The 20,468-nt window shown below is 38.6% G+C and overlaps 2 pseudogenes; one reads left to right on the top strand and one right to left on the bottom strand.

Annotated features, from left to right (window-relative positions):
• LOC148742625 (uncharacterized) overlaps window positions 1-20,468 on the bottom strand; it is a 120,140-nt pseudogene that overhangs the window by 47,197 nt on the left and 52,475 nt on the right.
• LOC148742626 (uncharacterized) overlaps window positions 1-20,468 on the top strand; it is a 66,671-nt pseudogene that overhangs the window by 3,997 nt on the left and 42,206 nt on the right.

The raw sequence follows: 20,468 nt of genomic DNA, 5'->3' as shown, positions 1-20,468 counted from the left end.
CGTGCAGTATGTTGCGCGCGCATGTATACATTGTTTCGTCTTTTAAATTTTGGTGGATTGTAACCGTTATTTCTGGCAGTTGCCTGACGATTGCTTCGCAAGAGGCATGAAACTCAGAGTTGCAGTAAAAGTTCAAGTAACCTAATTCTTGAGGTATAATTATATATATATATATATATATATATATGCAGTTATATATATATATATATATATATATATATATATATTTAGTATATTTACCCAGGTGATTATAGAAACTCTCGCGCTCGTATTGGCCGAGAATGGTGTCATATTCCGCTATAATCACCTCCGGCGAGGTGATTATAGTTTCAAAAGGGCCACCTCGCGCTTTGTTGATGTGTCTGAAGATGAAATTAATTTAATGAAAGAAAATGCCATTCCGAGGAATACCACACACGCCACAAAGTTTGGAATGACACTCTTCAAAGGTAAGGTGTGAGAATTGCGCTAAACGAAACAAAGAAACCATTTACATTCCCGTAAAAATTGTCGACATGCATGAATAAATCAAAACAACTACATTAAATTTTGGAATACGGATAAAATATGAGGCTTGCAAAGTGCTGGTATCACAGGCCGGAAAAGTGAGATAACAGCCAGCAGACAGCTGACCACGGCGTGTACGTGGATGATTGCTAAAAGTTACGTAATCAAAGACGTCAATATCAATGTAGCCATAAATAACTTTCGAAAAGAAAATGAGATCCTTGATTTCTCTCACGAAAGCAAGAGGCAGCATATCCATGGCGAGCAGTCTCTCCCCATAAGACATCTACCTTGGCTTCAAACCTAAAATCCATCTGGTGGCACGTCTCTGAACTTGCTCAACCTTAACATTTAGTGACGTCTGAGCAGGAGAGCAGGCCTCAGTAGCGTAACAAAGGTGGGGCTTCACAATCGCTAAGTACAAGGATCTTCTTACTGCCACTTTAGTTAACAAGGGACATGTTCTGTTCAGCAGACCTAAAATTTTGTTTAATTTTCTTTTGGTGTAATTAGGTGTACATGTGTCCCAGGTAAGTTTGTCCGAGATAACTCTACCCAGATCCTTCTACTCGCGCGCGCGCACTAACTTTTCAGGGCCTAAAAAGTAGTCTTGAAGTAAAGGCTTTTTCTTGCGCGTTATAGTTAGAACTTTGCATTTAGAGGCATTGAATCGTATGTTATTGTCGTGACTTGAGGAATGGAGATTTGTCAGAGCTTTTTGTAGTCGTTCACAATCTGCTATAGATGAGACAGAACTGAAGATTTTGGTGTCCGCATAGAGAGTAGATTGAGTACCTTCCGGTAGGACAGCTGGCAATTCATTAATAAAAAGGAAAAATAGAATTGGGCCAAGTAGGCTGCCCTGTAAAACTGCCAATGTAACTGGGGCCATTGCGATGCAACATCATCCAAAATGACCCTTTTAGATCTTCCTCTTATGTAATCTGAAAAGAAAGCAAGCGTGCTGCCTTCCACACCAAATTGTTTGAGCTTTTGAAGCAAAACTGAGTGATCGACGAAATCGAAAGCTTTGCCAAAGTCCGTGTTAATAACATCTATTTGAATGTTTTTGTCGTGGTTATGACCAATGGTGTTAAGAACAGATAACAGCTGTCTGACACTGGAGCGATTTCGCAAAAAGCCGGGCTGGAGAGAACTTATGAATTGTTTAGTATGATCGTAGAGTTTAACACAGACAGAGCGTTCCAGGAACTTTGCTCAGAGTACATAGCAAGGAAATAGGCCTATGATTTTCAGCCGGTTCCATAGAGTCTTTTTTATGTGCCGGTTTGACGTTAGTTTTTTTCCATTCAGAAAGTATACGAGCAGTTCGGAAGGAGAAATTAAAAAACGGCACAAAGACTGAGTTGCGATTTGATAGCTGCATTCTTTTAAAAGGCGCGAAGGAATGTTTTCAGGGCCGCGCGCTTTAGAGGTGCCAAAGTGGCTAAACAATTCGCAACCTTGTTAATAGATAGTGACAGATCAGGCATTTGCATAACTGATCTATACTGATGTGAAAGAGCAGAAATATCGTTGTTTACAACGGGACTCGGAAGGAGAAAGCCAGATGAAAAATAAGATCCGCTTTTTAGCTGGGGTTGTAGCCTCTATGTCGTCGTAGGTTATCACCGAATTTTATTTTGCGCGGTGGTGCAGGACGGCTTTATATTAACTCTAAAATGATTTTGGATTCTCTGAAAATGCGCCTTCAATTTTCTCCAAATATAGGCAATGTTTTCTTCTGACCAGGTACTTAAATAACTGTTGACTCAAGGAGCCCAGTTTCAGTTTGTTATCGTGTAACTTATTTAGGCGATATTTCCTCAGAGCCCCATGTTTCTTACGAATATGATGGCGAAGTTAAGTCTCAGCAGAGAGGCGGGTTAATATCTTTTACTGACTTAGTGGGTTTCCATTGGTCTACAGGTGACAAAAACAAATTCTTCCATAAAGCCCAGCTCTCCTCAATGTCTTCAGAGAGTGCAATTTCCAAAGGAGAGTGAGTAAGCCTTATTCATGTTACGCGTCAAATGTTTACATTTCGGAATATTTAGCGTTGTAAATCGACCACATTTCGTTTCCCATACCATACCTTAATGGGTTTAAATTGTTAACGCTTCCTCGCATAACCTAACACTGCGTAATAGGACGCGTGACGCTTTCATGAATAAATATATACGTGTACGAGAATTTCTCGACACGTGAGCATGGGACGTCTATGCTTAAATTCCTTAGCGAAAAGCGTGACAATAACCTCGAGAAACTTTACCCCGGCACCCGCGGCCGGGGCTGTAAGGTTTCATGTAAACGCGGGCTATTCTTCGACCACAGCTGAGCGGGCTCACTCATCTGGGTTAACTCACCTGGGGTCCCCCACCTTTATGTATATTCAGAGTGTGAACGAGATTAGCGCCGCGGGGAAATTATCGAACGTGTAGACAGGCGTTCGCTTTCCAATTACTCGCTGGAGAAAATAAACAGAGACAAAGAATTAAAGGACAGTAAAAAGGCCATAGTTATACTGTAACCAGGTTATAATGTGAGCTTTCGGTTCTACGAGCTGATTCATACAAGCCGTTTCTGGACAACACTTGTGGTAGCTTCAAGTCAAGTTGTTGCTGGCCTCTGAGCGTTAGTTTTCAGCCAGGTTTTCCCATTTATTCGAGAATCAAGAAGTTGATACGAAAATCGCAATTATTTGTGGAAAAACCTTACGATGAGTTTATTGTTTTCTCCGATAGATATTGGCCGTGTCTTGTATCGCGTAAAACTTATCGAGGCTTTTCCTCCCATTTTGTTCCCTCAATACCATTCATATAAAGCTGAGCTAAACGGCTCTAAATCAGCCATGAAGACTCAAACATTGCGAAGGAACAGTCACTTAAGCGAGGTGAGTCTGTTTTTATTCAATGCTAGTTCAGATTTTTAGGTTGAGAGTGCGGCTGTTTATTCCCATACGAATCCTTATATTTCGCCCAGTACGCAACCTAAACATATTTGCATATTTAAAGAAGGCTCATTATGCGACCTTGTACCATCTGAGGCCTACCAGTCTAAAGATTCCTCGAGTCTTAGAACTGGTCGTGGTAAGCTTCTGAAATAGGGCTCCAAAAGACTTTCAAACCGCTAGACGATTAAAATTGAGTTGCTTTAAGGACGGTTAGCAGTGAAAATTAATCATTTTTGACGGTTCACAGTTCAATTTTAGGCCGTTTAATAGCTGATGGTTTAACCCCATTGAGACCTTCTTGCGACTGTGCAGTTCAAAGTGTACTAACCAAGTGGTCTTATTGTCAGGTATTATCTTAATATTACAAGTGTTGTGGTTCGCAAAATCGACTTCAAGCATCATTTTCCCAACACTAACGCATAGATGATGAAGGCAATTGAGGCAATGTCATTAGCGTTAAGTAATGGCACACTGCACTTTGCCGAGGAGAGGGGGGAGGGTTGCAGACGGAACCCCTCACTTATCGCTATCAAAAGTTGTGAGAAAGGAATAAGATTTAGGCTATCAACGTCATAGTCGGTAATGAAATTAAAGGATAAAAATATTTTTATCCAAAATTAAATCCGACATCTTATTTGTGTAGGTCAAATAATGCTCGTGGACTGTGATAAAATCTTAAACTTGTACTTTTTTTAACCCAAAATACTCTCACCTTAGGACGTCTTTAAATGGCAGAGTTCAAGTGGGAAAAATCTTACTCGAATATGAGCCTTTTTGCTTCAGTAATTGTACCCCAAAAACTGTCTGATAACTTCTCACTTTTTTAGCTTTTATTCTCTAGATTTCTTGAATTTTATCAAACTGCTTCGTAAGTGAATAAAGGCTGATAGTTTCGAAAGAAACTGTTTGGAGCTGCGTCGGTGGGAGTAACGAAATAATTTGGATATATCAACAAAGTTGAAATGGTAAATTAGCCACCGTAATGATTACAAAAGCTGACGTCTCGAGCGTTAGCCCTTCGTCGGAGCAAATAGAGGAATTGTGGGTTGTGTGTGCTTTTAAAGGCAGAAAATGGAGCTACGTTATTGGTGGGAGCATGGCAACGAGAAAAATATGAATAAATTAGTAGAATGAAAAGCGTTCGTTGATCCCTGTGGGATTTAGACTACCTGTTTGAAAGATGAGCTTTTGTTCAAGATTTTTACGGCTTTTCGTGCCACCTAAGTGCAAGGAAAGACCGCAGATTGCCATATGTTGCTTAGAATGATTAGGTAGACTAAAATGTCTAGCGACTGGTTTCGATTTGTCCTTGTCATTCCTTTCCACGTCTCGAAGGTGTTCTCGGAATTGGTCACCTAGTCTTCTGCCTGTTTCGCCGATGTATATCTTTTTGCAATCAACTTGCACTTATTTAGTGTTTTTCCCACTTCTTGAGAAGAAATAAAATATATTTGTAGCGCGGCAGTTCAAATTTAACGCTTGCCGCAAGTTTTTAGTCTTGGTGTTCAGTGAATTGTTCTAAGTGAAATCCGGCCGAATTAAAGCTTATACACAGAAACTTGCAAGTTTTTTCACATGATGAATTAGAGAACAAAATGCTCGAGGCGTGTGTTTTATGAATGGACGACAGCTGGATTCAAAGGAACATGAAAATTGCTCGGGATTATAGCGCGGTAAAACTCGGCTGCAGTGACTGATGCGGCCTCCCACTAAGCGCATCAGAAAAGTTATCAGAGCAAGCTCTTAGTTTGAATATATGAACAAAGTTGAAATGGTAAATTGGCCACCGTTAAGATTATAAAAGCTGACGTTTCGAGCGTTAGCCCTTTCACTCAGACGAAGGGCTAACGCTCGAAACGTCAGCTTTTATAATCGTAACGGTGGCCAACTTACCATTTCAACTTTGTTGATAAATTCAAATTATTTCATTACCCCCACCGACGCAGCCTCAAACAGTTTCTTTAGTAACTACCAGCCTTTATTCAAGTTCTAAGTTGTTCACTCGAAGGGCAGACGATGTAATTTCTGAGGCTTGCTTCACTGCGATGACCGGAGATCGCCATGAGATGGACCCCAGTATGGCCGCAGTCGCTCGGACCTCATCATGATTTGTATAAATTTTAACAATTATGCCAGTTTAGGTTTTTTCATCGACTGATGAATAAATTACACGACCCGCACAGATAGCATAAATCTACAATTCAGTTTTACGAATCGTTATGATCCGTGATCTCGGACAACCCTCTAAGCTGCCGCGAAAGATTAAATAATATCAATAAAAATTAGTAAACCAAGTCTTGCGTCGATATTTCGAACCAAGTAAAAAAGAAGACTTACTGAGTCACGTGATGATTAATGCGCCCGAAACCTATCTAATTCCCTAGAACGTAAAACGCAACTAATACACAAATAAAATTGGAAAGGATTGAAACAACCGAGCCGCGGGACTCGTAATGTAACCGCACGCTGAGAAAGTGAGAACACTTCACAAGGTTTTTTTACCCATATTATTAACTCGGCATCGGTTCAAAAAAGTAAAATGTGAAATTTCTATAATTTAGGTACAATGGGGCCCAAGTGAATACATTATAGACTGCCAAGTATAGAAATAAAGTTTTATAATTTCAAACTGCCTTCAATTCATTTCATGAGAAAAATCTTAGCCAAAAACAAGGTAATTTCTGTAATTAACGCTCAGTCAATGCTCTCAAAAAATGTGGAACGTTGACTTGTCGATAACACATGGCACAGGTCACAACGCACGAGGAATTGATTATTGCAGTTTTCGACAGTGACTGATGATTCCAGACCTAAGGCTGATCGTTGTAAAGACAAGCTCCAATGTTTCATTTCGATTTCCTTAGCGTGGACAAGTGTCTTAAAAACGGCAAACAGCGTAAGATGTATGTTCTGAATATGATGAAAAAAATGTGACAAAGAGAATGCTTTCCAAACTCTAAAAAAAAAAAAATTGCCGTAGGACAGAATTAATTTTAACTACATGTTTGCCTGGAACTTAGAGTTTAGATCATCAAAAATACCACATCGTGTCATGGACACCGGAACAGGTTATATGAGTTAAATGTTTGTCATTTTTATGCGAAGTTTATAGCCAGTAAAGAAAATACAGCAATGTTTGGCGTGAAATATTAATAGAAGTGCCTCCAAAGCAACATGACAAAAAGATTCGTTCCACAGAAATAAAGGTCACAGCCGTTCACAAAAGTTCCCTGATCACACCCAACGAAACAGGCACATTCAATGTAATGTGTTCCGAAATTTGAACACATTACACCGGCTCTGATAGACCTACACTTGCTTCCTATATCGTTCAGAGTTCAAATTTAAATTTTCTTCTTTCTGATTTTAAGTCGTTAAACAATCTAATATTTGTTATCTCTAAAACCTGCCACCAACTATGCTCATCACTAGTCTACAAAATATCTTCTGTTCTTTCCAAGGTCACCTGCTCTACACTTGGGGATCGTGCTTTTGCTCATGCTACTCCTGCCTTATGGTACTCGTTGCCGTTAACAATTAGATCCTGTAGCAGCCCAGCCACTACTAAGAAAGAACTCAAAACATTCCTTTTTGAGAAAGCGTTCAGTATTAGTTTATAATACATTCCCCCCTCCTCCTCCCCGCTTCCTTAAATACAAATAAAACCTGTTTCTATTGCCACTTTATCTATAACTTTTTAAGCTTCAACTACTCCTGAATCAGCACAGGCTAATAGTTTGCAAATAAGTTACCACTCCTATTAAGTACCCTCATTCCAAAAAGCTCCTTTTTTTTCGACCGATGATTTTGAAGAAGCGACCGGGCGCTTATTCGGGGAAATATGCTAAAACGGAATTGGTTGATTAGTTGACGGAAAATGTTTTCAATTGAAAATCAAGTGGAAGTCGCCCTGCAACTTGTGAAGATAAGATAAGATATTCTGATAGTAGTATTACATTTAAAAATAATTCAAGACCTCTCTAAATTTTTGCAAAGTAGTTTGACGCATTTATGCTCAAGAATTTTAGTAATTATCCCGTAAGCAAGCTCCATCCTCAGCCTACCGCATTATACCCAAAATTATGCCGGTATAATTTATCTGAGCCTATCAGTGACCGTCAAATAGCTTCAATTGAGGTCTTTCAGATCTCACTACTTTTACAGCTCGTCAGCTCTGGATCTCGAGGACTCTTTGGATCAGCTTTAGCAAATCGGACTGCCATCATGTATAAAAGTAACATGAAATTAAGAAGGTCATCGATTTGAGTTTCCATTTACTCCAAAAAGCAATAGTTTGGATTGAGTTTCCAATCAAATCGAATTCAAGGGATATTTCGCCTAAGCTATAAATCACGCTCATATCATAACGCCATAAAGATATTTTGGAAAGATATATTAGCGAATCAGGGGTGTATCGGAGGAAAATTACTTTTATGCTGAACTATAAATCATCTAAGTTAATCGTCTCTCATCGCTAATAACTGTGCAAAGGTAGTTTTTTACACCTTTATTTTCTCCAACTTGGAAAAGATTTTACCACGAATTTTAATTTGACTCCCCATCAAGGAGACTTTTTATTTAACTGTGATAAAAGCGATGTTCACAATTCCCATGTAGTGCATCTTTTCGTGTGGCCAATTGAAGTCATCTAAGCTAAGAGGCATTTTCCACTATTGTATATAGAATTTTCAAGTTCTGGAATTAAAAGGTTCATATTGAGCTTGAATCATTGTGAAGGCTGACATCGTTGTAGAAAGATGTTTAAGGGAAAGTTTCAACAGTATTGCGTAAATGGTTTTTTGACCCACATTTTCTTCACACACTGTTTTCCTTTTTTTAATCCACATCGTTAATTTTCTATAACCGTAACCTTGAGTGAGCAATTTTGACAAGATGACAATAAAAATCCTTCCACAAAGCCCAGCTTTCGTCAATGTCTTCAGAGAGTGCAATTTTCAAAGGGGAGTGAGAAAGTTTTATTTATTTAGTGTTAAATGTTTACATTTTGGAATATTGAACGTTGTACCGATCTCCAAAAACTCACGCACAAATTTTTGATTTTGCTTTCTCTGAGATGTGAGTAAAACTAATCGTGTGAGTCGTTTTTTAATGGTCTACTTATTGATTTAAAGAAAAAAAAAAAAAAGGAAACATGGTTTGCTCGACGCACTGATCTCCTTAACGATCAAGCATTAGATAAAAGAGCATAACCTGACTCTGAAACGGACCTTTCTTCAACTTAATCGGCACTAAGAGAGTGACGTGCTCGTAAAGAGCAGAACTTTTCCGTTTCAAATTAGCTGGCAGCAACACAAAAGATTTGCCCATTAACGTTGTACAATATTGACTGGTTGAACTGACTTTAAAAAGATTCTAGATTTTGTATAGCAACAATTGATTGTTGATGATAAAAATAATAATAAGTGCGAAAAACAGTTCACGAGCCTGTGAAGTATTTCCGAAAGTTTTCTTTGAGATGCGCATCGAATGTAGTACGCTAATACTTGCATTGATTTAACATAAGACTGAATATTCTAGTCGGTATGGTTTTAGCGTTACAAGCATTATTGCGGGATAGGTCTGTAGGCCATAAAGATCGTGAAAACTCCGAAGGGAACAGGAAACTCTCTGCTTTAGTATACGAAGTCTATGAAGCCCTGCTTGACCTTGTTGAATACGTGCAGCTGCCGTGAGATACTGGAGAGTCGGCGAAAGGATATCAGTCAAAGAACTGAGACCATGGTGATAAGGCACTATATTACGAGGACGTTGAATGTTAAAATCATCAGAGGTGAATAAAGTAGAAGTTGAAGAATTTGAAAGGACGAAAGAATCTAGTGTGGGGATGCTGGCTTTCTCTCTGTGGGACAATAAAGCCGAAAAGGCATAGTCGACGATGGTGATGAGCTAGTAGATGTTTTAGACGTAGACATCGACTTATTTGGAGCGAGAAGGGATGTCGAATGTCACATTGCAATTCTTCTTCTTTGTAATTGCAGTCGCAGGTGTGGGGCCTGGTTATGACTAAGACTACACGCAGCTGGGGCGGTAGGTGCCGAGCATTCTGACTGTACAGCATAACTGCACAACAACTGCAACCAGCGATCAAACGTTGGGCATGTGCGAGTGGATCAATCTGGCCAGCCGCGCACAAATTCCCCGCGCAAAATTTTCAACGGAAACATCAACAATCAACTGAGTGTTTCCAAATAAATACAAGAAAATTTTTAGAAGTCTTCAAAAGGAATTAAAAGAAGAGAAAAGAAAAACTGGAGACTTTAATTTTCAAAAGCAAAACCTATTCAAATACTTTATCCTACTGTTCAAGCTTAACTATCAATCCGCCTCTGCGCTTCTAGCGCAAAGTGACTTACTCGCTTGTGTGGTTGATCGTAACTTTTGGACAATGTCTGCGACGAAGTAGCAGAAAGCAGTAGAAGGGCTAGACAGTCAAAACTAAGAAAAATTTTAAACGACCCTCTTGGGTTTATTGTGCTACAAAACACAGCTGGCTCTCTTTCTCGATTCTCAAAATAAAAAAGCCATTCTTGATTCTTATTAGAGCGAAATCTTTTTGCTTTAAGGATAAAATCTAGCCCAACTCGAAGTCATTTACCGTCGTTTCTTTCAATTTTGGCTAATTTTCTGATGCTGAAGTTATCATACACATTCAATAGAATACATTGTTTCAACTGATACTGTTTATCTGAAGAAGAATACCTTCCCTACCCTCGAAAAAATCCGTTCAAAACATCAGGAACACTAATTTAGCGGACGGTGCTTATTTACCCCGATGGTGACCCAGTGTCAAAAACATTTGGTTTTCACTTTTCAAATGAATTTTTGCTTTGTAAACGGCTCATTTTTAAACCCGTGCTAAGATTGAAAGGTTTTAAAGTAATTTTTTTTCTTTGAATTTCTGTCTGTTTGTTCAAGGTCATATTTCAGAGTATCCGGCGCGAATTATGTAGTACCGCTAGGATGAATTGTCTTAATTCAAAAGGGAAATTTCCCTTCTTAAGGCACATCACGCAACATTTACTCTTTCTCAAAAAATGTATAAATCATTACGCTAATCAGTCTCATTGTGCGCCGCCAAGAAACTTGATTTTCAAGGTAGATATACAACAAGACTAACCACCATTTAGATGCATCTTTCTTGACAGAACAAGAAAGATCGCTACATGTTGTCGCTTTCTGATCGATGTCCCTTGTTAGTCCCTTTTTAAACACTGTCAGAACAGAAAAGAGGAACCTAATACCTTCACCAAATACCAAGACGATGGCTCATCGCGGAAAACAAGAACATTTTGCAACCTTTTCGCACAGCCTAAGAAATATCTCTCAAAGTCTAACTTAAAGTACAGTCAAAGGGTTGCATTTAAGACCATTTAATTAATGAGTTTTAAGACTAAGGAAAGTAGATATACTGCGGAAATTTTCAAAAGCCTTCAGCTGCCAATATTCCTGCGTCATCACTTTCGATTTCTTCCAACATACTGTCCACCACAGCTTGTGGTATATTTTAGAAAACGCTACCGAGAAATTAAAATCAAGTGTCCTATGTATTGAGAAGAAAATGCAAAGAATACGCCTTTATCTGCTGTCGATTAACGGGTTGTATCCCTGAACATAGGCAATGTTCAAATTTATGTAAATTCTGTTTGGGAAACAGTTTCCGCTTCAGTTCTTTCACACGTCCTAGATTGTTCGTAGTCTGAATGGGTAAACAGCACTAGTGGTAATATTAAATTAACTACATCGTTTACAACTGCTACAATGCTTCCGCAAATTCGGATTTGTCTTCTTATAGATTTCATTAGGATCCCAAGGTTAAAAGTTTTCAGTTTTCATGACTTTTAAATCTGAGTAAATCTACATCAGTAAATGGTCAGACATGACAAATAATTTCGTCTCGTCCGTCTCGTCTCCATGTCTTATGTAAATGTGGGGGTTTTCAGGGAAACGTGATTGACTGTTTTTAAGTGCCGTGATTCGTGATTGTGAAATGTTAAAGGCGTGAGCCGTGAATGATATGCCAGTCGCGATGCGTGAAACAAAGACACTATTTTCCGTTATCCGTTATTACTAAAGAGAAAACGCATTTTTTCCGTGAAAAATTACTTGCCGAAAATATGAAATCTTTTCACCAAGCCTCTTTGGTTAAGATGGCCGGATTGGTCAGCATTGTATTGTTTTAGGATCTGTCAGTTTGATGCCAAAAGCATACACATCAGTACGTATGAAGGTTTGTAGCCAATGCTTCTCGGCGTACATCTCAAGCAAGAAAAAAAAGACACTGCTTAAAATCAGCGAGAGAGCCCACAATATGCCATGAATTTTGGTCAGAGGATTCTCTGGTGCAACAGTTGTCACTTTAACATCTCAATGTGGATGCACAGGCACAGTTAAACTAATGCATTGAAGGCTTATTAAATCTAGGACCAAATGTTATTACATTTAGGACTTTATCACGGTTAGGAACAAATGTTATTACATTTAGGACTAAGTGTTATTACATTTAGGAAAGTTATTACATTTAGGACTTCAACAAGGTGTTCCTCAGGAAAGTGTCCAAGTACCACTGCTCTTTAATGTCTTCATTAACGATTTGTTTTATCATGTTACGCAAGCCAAGCTGAATGTATCAGCTGATGACCACCAAGTGTACTACTCAAACACTGATCCAGTTATATTGGAAAAATGTATTTGTAGTGAAGTAGCTAAGGCAAGTCAATGGTACAAAAATAACGCTATGAAAGTTAACGTAACTAAACACCAAGCGCTTATTTTGGGAAAAACTGATCACAATTTCTCTTTCCCAACTAAAAATTCTCCAGACATTTTTGGTATGAATATTGATAACAGGCTCTCTTTCGACAAACATGTATCCACTATATGTAACAAAGATTGACATTCAATTTAAAGTTAGGCAAAGATTCCGAAAACTCGTCGCCAGAGACACTCTAATAAAGCTGTATAAGGCCTTCATCCTGCCGCATTTTTATTGCTGCTCCTCTTTGTGGCACTTTTGCGGCACCCGCAATTCTGGTAAAGTGGAGGCCTACAACAAGCGGATTTTAAGGTTTCTTTTACAAGATTATGAGTCCTCGTATAATACGGTACTGAATAAGGTCAACTTAAAATCTCTTCAAGTCAGACGCCTACAGAATATTCTAATCATATGGTACAAGAGTTTATTTTTTTACTGACTATCCAGGATATTTAAATGATATTCATACGTTTACATCTACGTCCTATAACTTACGTGGTAATTATATCTTGTCCCTTCCAAAACCTAAAACTACAGCATATGGGTTTTACTCTTTCTCTTACTTAGCCGCTAACTTATGGAACTCTCTCCCTGACATCCCCTCCCCCCCCCCCTTCTCCTCCTCGCTTTCTTAAATACAAATAAAACCTGTTTCTATTGCCACTTTATCTATAACTTTTTAAGCTTCAACTACTTCTGAATCAGTACAGGCTAATAGTTTGTTAATAAGTTACCACTTCAATGAAGTACCCTCATTCCGAAAAGCTCTTCTTTTTTCGGCCGATGATTTTGAGGAAGTGCCCGGTCGCTTATTCGAGGAAACACGCTAAAACGGAATTGGTTGATTAGGTTTGACGGAAAATGTTTTCAATTGAAAATCAAGTGGGGCTCGCCAGGCAACTTGTGTAGATAAGATTCTCTGATAGAAGTATTACATTTACAAATAGTTCAAGACCTCTCTGAATTTTTGCAAAGTAGTTTGACGCATTTATATACGCTCAAGAGTCTTAGTAATTATGCCGTAATCACACTCGATCCTCAGCCTACGGCATTATACCCAAAATTATGCCGGTATGATTTATCTGAGCCTATCAGTGACCGTCAAATAGCTTCAATTGAGGTCTTTCAGATATCACTATTTTTACTGCTCGTCAGCTCTGGATCTCGAGGACTCTTTGGATCTGCTTTAGCAAATCGGGCTGCCATCGTGTATAAAAGTAACTTATGAAATTAAGAAGGCCATCGATTTGAGTTTCCATTTACTCTAAAAAGCAATAGTTTGCAATTCTTTCCAATCAAATATTATCAATAAAATCAAGCAAGCCGTGGAAACTGTCATCGGGTTCTTTATCGAATTCAAGTAATGTTTCGCTTAAGCTATAAACCACGCTCATATTATAATGCTGTAAAGATATTTTGGGAAGATATGTCAGCGAATCAGGGGTGTATCGGAGGAAAATTACTTTTGTGCTGAACGATAAATCATCTACGTTGATCGTCTCTCGCCGTTGATACCTGTGCAAAGGTAGTTTGTTGCCCCTTGGGGTTATTTTCTCCAACTCGGAAATGATTTTACCCGGCACCAACTATAATTTGACTCCCTATCAAGGAGACTTTATATAACTGTGATAAAAGCGATGTTCACATTTCCCATGTAGTGCACCTTTTCGTGTGGCCAATTGAAGCCATTTAAGCTAAGAGGCAGTTTCCACTATTGTATATAGAGTTTTCAAGTTCCGGAATCAAAATCTTTATAGTGAACTTGAATCATGTTTAAGGCTGACATCGTTCTAGAAAGATTTTTAAGGAAAAGTTTCAACAGTATTGCGTAAATGGTTTGACGCATTTACGCATAAGAACCTCAGTTATTATGCCGGAATTTTGCTTGTTCCTCCGATTACAGCATTATACCCAAGATTATGCCAGCATAATTATCTAAGCAGTGACCGCCAAACGGTTTCAGTTAAGGTCTTTCAGATCTCCCCTTTTATACGGTTCGTCACAAACAGTTCTGCATCTCGAGGACTCTTTGAATCTGAACTGGGAATGGATGGCCAGTCTCCAAATATTTCCAAATATACTTAATTAGAATTCATTCTCAGTATTACAAGTTTTCGTTCGCTCACATACTCTAAAAAGTGAAATGGCCTATTTCATTAAAAATGGTTAGAACACACACCATCTTTTCGCTCTTTAGAATGTTTTCTTCGCCTAGTATATGAGAGAATCACCCAGACTGGTTGTATATCATCTCCTCCGCGAATAAAGTGACACGTGACGCTGGGATCCTAAAAGAAACGTTATGCTATCTGATTTTTTTTTTTCATTTAACTCAGTCCTAAGCTAGTCTCCAAAACCGAAACAGTCATTCCAAACAAATTCCAAGAATCAGCGAGTATCCTTTTTGACGAGAGGCTCTTACTAACGTTTCGTTAAGGAAGGATGTCAATCAGCCACTGTTTGATAACCAGGCGTCAGCGTATTATAAAGGACAGCAGAGTTACTGTTCAATGCATTCTCCATTCTATAACCTCAAACTGAGTCGCTTCCATCCGATTGTGTTGCTAGTGGCGATTGTGTTTTTAGTGGCGATCACTAAAAGCGTGAGAGACGCTTGCACAAATGTAATTAAATGACATGCTCTGATCTTTGAAACCTTGCCTAATATTTCAGTGGATGTTACTGTTAGATTATATTCGAACTACACCCGAGTTATTTCTGAGATAGCGATCAAGATGGGAAAGGAATTCACTAGACTTAAATAACTAGAGATCATTCAAACACAACTGAATCAATTCACCTTTTTTTTCGCTTTTACAACTGTCAAGTAAAGTAACTTTTGAAATTCATAAGGTCGTCGATTAGAGGTTCCATTTAACTTAAAACTGTAGCAACTATTTGGTATTCGTTCCAATCTAAATACTGTCAATAAAATCAAGAAAGCCGTGACGGTCGTAGCTTCTTGCTACATTGCAAGTGTTTCCAACAAGTTTTTAATCGAGTTCAACTGATGTTCCGCATCAGCTTTGCGCTCTTTGTCATATACTGTCTGAGATTCCAAGATCGCGGTCGACATATGCATATACCGAACAGACGGTGTGGTTATCATTTCTAGTGATAGTCATATCCAGTGTATGGTTACAGTCAGTGATCGCGTCTGGCAGTTCTACGTTCAATCAATAAAACTTGGCTCTACAAACTGCAAAACTCAGTAAAAATCACCTTTTTGATATGCTTTTTACACAAAAAAAGAGAAATACGATACTTCTTTTTATCGATTAGTTAACTTTAATTTCCTTTCTCATCAGAGACAAAAAACATTGGTCGAGTAGGTTTGAAGGAAGGTTTTTTCGTTGAATATGAACTGGGAATCGTTATACAACTAGCCAAGATAAAACTCTTTGGTAGAAGTATTATTTAGACCGATAATTCAAGATTTTTGGAAATTTAGACTTTTATCATTTTTGTGTCACCGTCATGGATACGAACCTACCGGCTCCGGATAACGGCCACCCCATCCCCCACCCCCCCCCCTCATTCATCAACGACGACTGTTTCAAATAGCATCACAAATAAGTAAGTCTACACTGTATTAGAGATCATAGTCCACTTCAAAAGTCACTCCCTGCTCCGTGATATATTTTATTGCCGCCACTTTGGCAAGAATGGTTAAGATGTGCGCTCTTTGTCATATCGCTGTAGAGATATTTTGGGAAGATGTATCAGCGATGTATCGAAAGAAAATTACTCTTACGCTGTAAAACGTAAGAGTGTACCCCTGGTAATTCAATTCAACAAATCTAACGGTGTTTGTTGAATTGAATTACTAGCCATTGTCCTTTGGCAGACAAAAAAAGAGAGGGGTCACAAGTATCTCCCTTAACTTTTTCATGTCTACCTCAACACCTATCTTTTGAAACTGTTCACAGATTCCATATACGTCACTTTGGAAAAATTGTGGAAACTGTTGGGAGCCACACGCATGTACAAAGTCAAGAGAAGCTCTCTTGACAGGATACATATTTCTGTAGTTTTGTCAAATTTTGATGAAAATTAGCCAGAATATTCGTCGAAACATTTTCTTTTGTCCAACTTCAATATAGATTCTCTCGGGAGTCAATTGAAGTAACGGAAAAGGTTCATATCCTTTTTAGCCTTTCGTCAGCTGAGGTGACATTATAGGAGGTGACCTGTCTTAGACCTCTCCGCGAAACCGTCGAAAATGAGGTTCCGAACAAAATTTTATTTTTAGAAAGTGAAAATTTTATGACATTGTAAATGAACAGTCAACAAATGGGCAAATTTAGTAGAAATCAATTATATGACAAGATCTCTTGACAGACCTCTTGTTGAAAGATCATGAATTAATGAAATCAATATATTGAAAAAAGTTTTCTTTCTTAGTATACAGATCGGAGCGAGTTTGACAATGATTACCGGAAAGATGGTCCAAATGAGCTTGTGATGCTGCACATTTGGAGCCAATATTATACTGTACTTAGTGAGTAAGTTCTCAGATATATTGCTTTTCTAAGGTAACTTAAGAAATGTTGATATGATGAAACAGGTTTAAAATAATTCCTTTCTAGTCATAAAATAGCCAAACAACTTTTATAGAAGTGTGATAATTCTAGGAGAAAGACCAAGGACGGATGGGGATGACAGAAACCGATAGACATAACAGTAGATTGTACATTGAGCTGACGCGCAAGATTAAATGATATTAATTAACAATTATATGTAGTAAAACAGAACCTTTTGTGACTAAGTTAATTAGACGAATTAAACTGATCCAGGTAATGATTAATGCGCCCGAAACCTATTTAATTTCCACACAACATAGAAGGAAAGTGATACACAAATTAAATTAAAAATAAGATTAACCAACTGCAGTACTCTTAATGTAACTGCATGCTGAGGGAGTGAAAATATTTCACAAGGTTTTTTTACCCATATTTTCTCTCGCACTGTTTTTCCTTTCTTAATCCACATCGTTGATTTTCTATAAACCGTAACCTTGAGTGAGCAATTTTGACAAGATTATGATGTCGAAACTGAGCTCTGGTAAGGACTGCTCTTGGGAGCTAAAAACCACCGATATCCTGAGATAAGATGGGAAAAAGTCTTGGTTCACTTTAACTTACCTGGTTGCTTGGTCTTTTCCTTCCCTATCTTTCCCTACCCACTACCCACCCCACCCCCCTCATCCCCGATACAAGGTCGAGTTTGATTTTGAGACCAAACTCTAGTCCTCGTCTGGCGGATAATGGTTTTTATTAAAAGGAATGGGGAGGGGGGGCGGGGGGAGGATAGATGATGAATGAGATGGTCTGTTACTGCTCACTGTGGATTTCTTTCCTCCACCGATTGTATATTTTTCATTTCGAGGTGGTGGACTTCTGCATGAGACAGTTATGAGCCCTCGACTCACTTGTGTGGATGTTACAGTAGTGAATAAAGATTTATGTTGATTGGTACTTACAGGTTGAGGAGATCCCGAACAGTGCTGAAAACTCCTGGGGGTAAGTCCTTTAATTGATTATGGGATAAGTCCCTGTCAAAAAGAAACATCACATCAGAAAGTTAGAAATGCGCAGTAAGATAAAGCTTTGAACTTGCCCAACCTCCCACCTCTATTAGGCGCCCTCATTCCAATGAGCAGCCCTTTTTTCAGCCGAAATCTCAAATTAGCGCAGCATGTGGACAAGTCAGCTTTCGGTTTTCCTAGGAAAAATCTTAGCCAAAAACAAGATAATTTCTGTAATTAACGCTTTCCAAACTCTTAAAAGAAAACTGCAGTAGGATTGAGACAATTTGAGCTAACTGCTTGCCTGGAACTTAGTTCATATCATCACAAATACCACATCATGCCATGGCTCCGGTTGTTCAAAGGGCGGATAACGCTATCCAACGGATAAATCTTAATCCAGCGAATAACTGTTACCAAAACGTACTGCACTATCCACCGGATAGAGATTTATCCAGTGTATAGCGTTATCTGTCTATCGAACAATCGGGGCCTGGACATCGACCGAAAAATGACTGTCCTCATATTTCAGTCAGAGATGCCTTATAGTGAACTTAGAAACTTGATAGGGTTTTTTTCTTCAGACTTGCTTCTTTGTCATAGTAAATCCACGAAAACTGAAACGAGCGTCGGTAGCCGTAAAATGGCGGAAATCATTGCCCCGGGTACTGAGGTAAATAAACTTTGCTCATGAAAAGCACAAAAGAAGCAAGCTCGTATAAATTTAACAAATCTGTATAGGAGGGATTGAGGTGTGACTTAAGTCTAGAACGGGACCGTTTTATTTAATTTTGACATCACGGAACGCTTTTAAAAATCACCAATATTTCAAAATCCAAATATCGCATTTTGTAGCACATTTTTAATTATCATTTTCACCATGCGGTATAACTCGGAATCGGTTCATATTAAGCTAATGATAAGAGGAAATAGTGTTGTTTTCGAGGATATAAAAGTTAATCTGGGGCCTTTCATTACCGCACAGAAAAAGCAGGCTGAACTTTGTGAAAATCGCAACATCGTCATATTAGTCACGACATAATCCGATTAGGCACCCCGTGGTTAAATCCGGAATTCCGAGCACATTTTAGAAGTTAGCACCGTGGTCGATCAGGAAATCAATACAGTAAGCTAGCCCTGCATAGCTAACCACGGCAGATTGGTTTTTATCTCTGCTTTCGTTTCAAATTCTCATCCATTTCCCATGGCGGAATTGTTTACAATAACACATTCCTTAAGCTAACGAAGGGCGTCTGTTTTTCTTTGCGTATTCGAACACCTACAAGTCTTAAGAAAGTTGTGAGGTAAACTTGAGTGTCATTGTGGACTTGAAAGAGGACAATTCAATCATTTATAACGGTAAGTCAAATGTTCTTTTCCGACGACGTTGAAGACGGGAAGTAATCTGTGTTTAGATGTGACACACTCAACCATTTGTCACGCAAGGCTGAAATTATTTCAAACTAGTTTCCATCTTGTAATTTTACGGCCACGAATATCGATGAAGAAGGTTTTCTAAAAATCCTGTTTATACGATCATTTTTCTTATCAGCTAGTCATTGCTGTGAAACTTGTTAACCTAGGTGCGGGGATCTCATGTAGAGTTGAATGTAATAGTGACATTACTTAGAAGAGCCAATAAGCAGAACACAAAACAACAAATAGTTCTAGAAAAGAAGATTAGGGAAAGGATCAAAGTCAGAGTAAAGGCAAAACACTGGCAAAGTACAAAATGATTGAAATAGGAGAATAATATCAAGTATGGAGCTGGAAACAGAAGGAAATAGATAGGGTGAACTAGACCTGAGGATAAGTGTATGATAAACAATGTGCCCCTTGAAATCACTACTACAAACAAAGAATCTTGGCTGAGTTAAGAACGATCTTCCCAAATTGAGAGTTCTAGTTGCAAAAACTCACGTAAATTTATTGGGCTGGAAACTGTTCTCAAATTAAAACAACCAAGTCGAGAAAAGGTAATTCTTTTGATGACCTTTGATATTTCAGCTGATGTCGTGCCGTAAAGTCATTTCTGAACACCTAAAGACTGTCGGCAATACCGATGTTCAGGCCGAAATAGATTTAATTTCAGATCGAGCGCCAATTCTTAACACACTTTCCAGCAATCAGACTAGATCACCAGTTCCGAGCATCTCTGATTTTTAAGGCGTTGGATGAAGGAGAGGGTCACAAAGATACCGTGCATTCTAAAAGTGTTATCCAGCCATGCTAAACTGAGGAAAAACGCGCACGCCTAATCGCAGAATTAGGAAGGCATTTTTGAGAACAATTTTCCAGCTAGCCCATTTTTGAACTTTTAATTGTTAAAAATTATCGTTTCAAGGAAGATTTCCAAAATGCTGCAAAGCGCCGGTCTAGTCAAACTGCCACAATGGCGCGGTACTTTGTTCCGGATATTCTTTTAATTTGTTGTTTGCTTACAGAGACTTGATCGAAGTGTCACCTTCTTAATTACAGAGGCTGTGGAAAGGTAGACAAATGAGCAGTTGCCGCAAAGAATTACTCCTTACTAACCAAGTGCGAGGGCCGTACTGAGGATTAGTGGCCGAAAATCCTGGTCGTATAAAGCGAGCGCAGCGAGGTCCGTACAAAAATACCGAGGGCCAATAATTCCCAATACAGCTCAAGCAAGCGATGTTACCTAGTATTTATCATGGTGTTCGGGAAAATCTCTCTAATTTTAATAT

The sequence above is a fragment of the Stylophora pistillata genome, chromosome 1 (assembly GCF_964205215.1).
Source record: "Stylophora pistillata chromosome 1, jaStyPist1.2, whole genome shotgun sequence".
Classification (NCBI taxonomy): domain Eukaryota; kingdom Metazoa; phylum Cnidaria; class Anthozoa; order Scleractinia; family Pocilloporidae; genus Stylophora; species Stylophora pistillata.
The sequence above is the reverse complement of the archived record's forward strand: the minus strand, read 5'-3'. Positions and strand labels throughout refer to the sequence as shown.